We start from the raw sequence: 6,769 nt of genomic DNA, 5'->3' as shown, positions 1-6,769 counted from the left end.
ATTCGAGCTGCATAGGAGGGAAGCAAGGAGACAGAATTTGTTGTCCAAAAAGAGCTTTAGAGTTAAACTGAAGTAAAACCACCAAGGAACGACTCATAAAGAAGAAATGCAGAGTTATGGAGCAATCCAGCTTTAAAAAAAAAAGATTTAAATGTTGTGGGAGGGGGGCATTTAAAACAGAAAGTACATTCAAGGCAACCTTCAAACATCATGCAGCTGAAAGAATTTGGCCTGGAGGGTATTAGAGATGGTGGACAATCATGCCTACAACAAGTTATCTCTGCTAAAAAACAATAAAAATTCTCGCTTCTGAGGCCAGACTTTATCCACAGGAGAATATTCTTGATTTTTTTTTGTTGAATAAATGATTTAAAAAGCTGCCAGAACAGCTTCAGTGCACCTTGGCACCGATTCCCTGAGTCTTGAACTCGACTGGAGGGACCAACAGCATTTTTCCAACATTTATTCCCTCATTAGGTGTTTGGCGGCTGTCAGAAATGTTGGTCCAAAACTTTAGTTGCCATCTGAAGGCTGTATTGTGTGATTCACGCCGTTTTAATCGAACCCTCCGGTGACCCCTTGTGTCCTGTGGATGTGTGCTCTGGCATCCTGGAAGAAACCACTTCATTTTAGGATAACGACAATCACTCAGTTTGCATTGATTTATATCGACCCCATAAGAAGACAAGTGGACCCGAGCCATGCCCCTGCAGAACACCAGAGCCACCAGATCCCCCAGATCCCCTCATGGTGAAGGATGACTCATCTCTTGTTTTCACATGTCTGCACAACAGCATCTCTGGTTTTTGAACCCACTGAACTCATCTTTGTAATGAGGCTGTTGACGCACTGCAGCATAATAACCCCTCTCTAAATAAATGGAGCGTTCTAGCTGACAGTCTGACATTCTCAGTCATGGTCATCGACAATTACTGACGTCTCTCCCACAGATGTGAACGCAGATGTCACTTTAACCTTTGTTCCAGCTAGTTGAGCAATCTCTGTACCTTCACTTCCTGCCACCTGTTCCCCAGTCTTCCCTTTTCAAAGTCACTTGCATCTTTTTCGACCGCATTGAGGACATTTGCCTGCATATTATAGCTGCTCACGAGGCGGAGAACGTCTGTAAAACCACATCCAAGTGTTTTAAAGGGCTGGTGGCCACAGTGCTAAGTGTCATCAACAAGTGAGGGGGTTGGTACCAAAGTGGGCCAAACCACTTCTACTAGTGGGGAAAAGGTTTGTGTTGCTTGTTGGAGGAGTCATTATTGGCATCCAAAGATGTTCCAACACCATCCAGAGATAGAAACAGCTACTTTGTGATGTCTTGTTTAGTTTTAATTTCCTTTTGCTGAGTGCCAAAGCGGGCCGTACCACATTTTCTACTTTTGGAAAAAAAAAACAGATCCAAGGTTTGTCTTGCTAAACAGCACTGAAGAGTTTACATCATAAGGAACTAAAGATACTTTTGAGGACCATGGGGTTGAAATAGATGCTTGGTGGTGGTTAGTGAAGTTTTTATTTTACCTTGAGTTGAGTTTTCATGGGGCTGTCGGCCATCTTGAATCACAAACATGTGCAACTACCTGCGATGTAACGGTCAGCAATTCCTGTGGTTTGACCCAGTTTGCCACTAAATTTTCATGCCAAAACCATCATGGCCCAAACTTCAAAGTCGCATTGTGACGTTACTAGTGGGCTGTTGGTTGGACCACTTTGCCACCAACTAGTCAACCATAAACACTTAGCAAAAAAACTCAACTTTTTTGTGGTTTGGCCCACTTTGGCACTGAACCCCTCAAGTATGAGGAGTTCTACTCTGTGAAAACTCTCAAAGGGTTGGTAGGAAGCCAAATGTGTAGCCCTGTGCTGGCGAGAATGGAAGTTGAGAAGAATCCAAGGAACACCACCAAGAACCATCATGATTAATCTGAGCAATTCTGGTACCAACATTTACAAAAAAAAAGAAGCAAGAGCTCACATCGTCTTTGCAAGAATTCACCTGGACAAAGAAGAAAGATTTGGGGCATCAGCTCTGTGGTTTGATTGGATGGAAATGGAGCTGTTTGACTTTAGTAAAAGAAAGAACACCATCTCCAAGGTCAAGCATGGTGGTGGTGGATGTAATACTTTAGGAGTGTTTTTCCATCAAGAGGCTGGAAAACCTGGAAGGACTGGCCCCTTCTGGATATAAGTATCTGGAACTCCCAACTAGTCAGTGAGAACTGATGAAACCTCTTGGATGAGAGGTGGAACGTCTTCAAGGAACTCAAGCAAGTCCAGTTGATACGATTAATCTACGAGAATAACCATGACCTGGATGACTGAGAATCTTCACAGGTAACCTGGAAGGAAGCTTTCAACCTCAAAGACCTGGAGATCATCAAAAAAAAAGAGGAATGGAGTAAAATCCCAGTGGAGACATGAAGGTTTGGTCATAGTTTGATTCTTTTCTACTGATTGCTGAGAAAAAAAACGTAAGGAAAACTTCCACTCAGAAGGAACTCATTGGTTGTTCAGGTAGAATAAACTCCAGAGATCATCCAGTAGGCGGCAGTAATACACAACAAATGACCGAACAGATCTCGGTGTATCTTGTGGATGGACGAGCTGTCACATAAACTATCTCCAATTTTTATTCCTGGAAAGTCTAAATATTTGTTGGAGCGTGAAAACGATTTAGCAGGACGACTCCCTCGTGTTGTCTAAATTTGAAATGCGTGTTTCTGCCACGTTTCTATGATAGCAGCAGGCCGGCAGGGCTACAAAGACGCCAGTGTTTGCAACACACAGGCTATTTGTACGAATATGCGGTTAAACATGATGAACTACCGCACTGTGATGTTGAGGCAGAAGGTCATCCGGAGGTGCTGGAAAGCTGAGGTCAACCGGCGCGACCCCTAAAGGCGTGCCGGAGCTCGTCTACCTGCGCTGCCGGGGAGCGGGAGTGGAAAGTCTCAACCTTTGCATGCCAGATAAATGCTTGTACTCATGCAACTGAAGCAAGTGATCTGATAACTTTATCAGACACCTACACAGAGATACCTATTGTTTCCATGGGTTTATGATACTGCTGCCCACTCAGGCGTTATCATTCACAGCAGAAAAACAGTAAACACGGACCGAAATAGACTCTGAAGAGCTCGACAACTTTGCGGCCCCGGTGTTGGTTCTAATAGGAAATAAAGACATTATTTGTGACTGTGATTAGAGGACAACAGGGTCCTGGGTGTAGGTATGTACACTAAAGAATCAGAAAGACACAAGATGAACGTTTTGCTTCCCTTTGTAGACGCTCTGCACCTCTTTCCGTCACCATTTTGTGTCTGTTGGTGGTCATTTGGGGTTTTTTTGGGTCTCTTTCAAGTCAACTTGCCTCTCTTGGCCATCCACTTGCTTCTTTGTGTTGTTGTTTATAGCCTCTTTCATCTCTTCATGGCCATTTTCTGTCTCTACATGGTCATTCGATTGACTTTCCAGCTTTCAACACTTCATCCAGAGGCTCTAGTTTAGGATCTCCGTTCATTAACTTCTGCTCGACTCGATCCCGACTTGCCGCGTCGTGATGCAAACGCACGCGGCGATAGCGATCACTAGATCAAGGCGGTTGGAGCTTTTTGGCGCCGGTGGCTCTGCAGCGAATGCACGATGGGAAACGGCTGACTCTCACCAGATCTCACAGCTGATCGCTTCCTCAACAGGACGATGTTTGATAGAAACTTTTAGCTGAATTTGAGGGATTTTAAATTTTGAAGGTCGACAGAACACACGTGCGGTTGAACACATTCAGATTGCAGATCATACAAGTATTTAGCAGCACCGAAACTCCAGTAAGTAAGATGTGAAAGTTGGTAAAGCGGCCCTGACAGTCGAAATATCTCACATATCAAGAGTGAAACTTCTTGTTCTTTCTGCTGCATTCGATTATTTATTTTAGTTTATTTACGCTGCTTTACATGAGAGTTCATGTAAAATGGAGGTTGAACTGTACGTCACGCCGTCATAACGAAAACTGCGTGCAAACGGATGAATCGGTGTGTTTCTGTCACATCCTGTGCAAGACTCCTGCAAACTGTCTGGCAGCTTTAAACCCCGCCCCCTCGCTGCTGCAGCCTGCGCTCGACTGCTTTTCAGGTTAGACAGGGTTCGTTTTAAACCATCCTGCTGACAAACCTTCTGACCCCGGCGATGGCGTCACCAGAGGTGGCCGATCAAGTCCCATGAGGTGGGGGGTGGAGTGCCCTCCATAAGCACCCTTCTGCCCCTCATCACTGCTCGTTGTTGTTTTCTCTCTTAGTTGGAGTTGGACACCAAAAAAGCCCCAAAAGCATTTTAATACCATCCTTTCGCAAATCTCTCTGTCATGCATTTTCTAAAACCGGGTTTATTTCTTACTCTTACTAAATCCAGACATACTCAATCTAATCTCTGAACAATCACGCCAATGCATGGACTCCAAATATAAGAGGGCTATAATAATAATAACAATAATAATAAAGCTGAGGGACAAACAGGTCACGAGTTCACACGCTGATAATAATCTTCTCAACACTGCACGAAATGTCCTCCTCACTTGCAAATCCCCAAATCATCTTAAAACGTCCGTGCATGGTGGCGAGAAAGGGGGCTTTTAGTGCCGTCGACTGCTATAGCGGCGCCATATGGCAAGCAGTCAAAACCCCCGGGGCAGAGTTTCTACTTAGGCCTTACACTTTAGAAAAGCCTCCCAGAATTATGAGTGGCTTATTATTGTGTTCAATGCTGTTTCACAAACACAGTGCAGATGGAAACTTGTATTAAATTTATCTGAGCCGATGCCAGTGCCACAGCTGGTCAGCAGAGGCCACAGCGCGAATGTCTCAGCGGGTTACGTTACTGGTAAATGTCAAAAGGGTGAATAGATGCAGTGGAGCGGGATGATATCGTTCTGAACCGGAATACATTCCAGATGAGGGGGCTAGAAAGAGGACAGCAACACTGATGTAACAGCGTCTGTTTAAGGTCGTCCGTGACAAAAAAAAAAAATGAAGGCAGAGAGGAGCCAGATTGAAGAGAAGAGCTTAAGTGGTGCTCTGAGTGCTAAAAGTCCAAATGTGGAGCAGACAGTGCAGCAGACCGCAGCTAACGCGCCGCTAAAGATCTTGCTGGGCTGCAGCAGAGTGCTGCATGCACAGCAGCCCCGGGTTCCTCTCTGAGAAATGAAATCATCAGCTTCCTCTTCACTGCATCTTCAGACCAACTGACACATGCACATCATCTGTACCTCCAGAGCCAGAGAGACACTGAGTTCATGAAAACCCACCGGCTGACTCACGGCGTCTGGCGTCTTGAACAAATCTCTTTTGGTCACAAGGTGAAGATGCTAATTTTGCAGAATGAAATCAGAGCCCAGAGGACAACACCGGCCACATTATTGAACTGCATCCCAGGCTAGGAAGATACATCCCTCATGTTTTATCACTTTAGTACAGCTCAAATTAAAGTATTATAGTATTTTCATTTGTGTTGTTGTTACGTGAAGAGCTCCGTTCTTTTGACGGCATTTAAGTTTTCCTAGTTTCATTTTGAAAACCGGCGCCGATGCACGCAGCTCTGGAGTCGTCAAGAAGCATCGCAGATGAAGAAACAGTCTGTGATTCCAACTGTGTGAAGAAACAACAGCTCTGCCAAAAAGAATCTAAGTTTGCCTGATATTCACTGTGATGAATTACTCATCACCAGAAAGTTTCAGGTCTGCAAGCTCATTATCATGCTGCACCGACAGACGTAGAAACAGAAGAAAAAAAAAACAACACTGGGTGCCAAGTGGGCGGAAAGACGCGCTAAAGGATCTAAAACTGAAATATTGTATAACAGGTCGACAGTAATGGTAAAATTAGATCAGGTGATGTTAGTAAGATGACGAACACGTTTTTTGTCAGTTTCGGCTGATGTTAGCAAAGTGTTTCCTCAATGACAAAACGATTCAAAGCTATTCTTGTTGCTTTTACACGATATCACAGCACATGGAAGACAAACATTTCCATGAAATCGAAACGTAAAACAGGAAATAAAACTGTGCCACTCTCCTGGAATAACCACTCACGACCACAATGGTTAATAACCAACAAAAGTTTGCACTAAATAGCTCATATTCTGCATATTTCTGGGTTTATAAAGACTTTTTTGGCATCTACCAGAGCGTGCTTTCAAAAAACACATGATTTTTCTAATAAAGTACATCGCAGCGGCACCATGGACGGTACGCAAAAGACAGAAACGGCGACCACGACGTTACCAATGAGTTCATGGACTTCCGTTTCGAAACCTCTAGTTTGGCATTTGGTCGTCACCATCTTGGTCCTGTTAAACCAGAGTGAGGGGGAACTCCAGGATGCTACACACACCCGTACAGCAGCGACGTGTTAACCACAAAGCAGCACTGCCCTGAAATTATTATCGTCCATTTCATTCTAAATGGTGCCAGAGTTCCCTGAATAAACGTTGCGCTGAACGGAAGAAGACGTAAAACGAAAGGTTAAGAACAAAAATCTATCAGGAGGTAACAAATTAAATGACAAGTACTGTCATTTTCTTTATTTTTCTTTTCCAACCAGAGAACTACTGACTGTTTCATTTACTCTCTGATTGGTCACCTGGCCCGACAAAAGTGAGGTAATGTTGTGATTCGTACTGTCTCTGGATTGTAAGCAGCTTTAGTGAGGAAATAATGGCGGAAGCTGCTCAATTCCTTGTTCGTCAAACAAGATTAGCTAGTTGGGTGTTACAC

Source organism: Stegastes partitus, unplaced genomic scaffold, assembly GCF_000690725.1.
Source record: "Stegastes partitus isolate 25-593 unplaced genomic scaffold, Stegastes_partitus-1.0.2 Scaffold410, whole genome shotgun sequence".
Classification (NCBI taxonomy): domain Eukaryota; kingdom Metazoa; phylum Chordata; class Actinopteri; family Pomacentridae; genus Stegastes; species Stegastes partitus.
The sequence above is the reverse complement of the archived record's forward strand: the minus strand, read 5'-3'. Positions refer to the sequence as shown.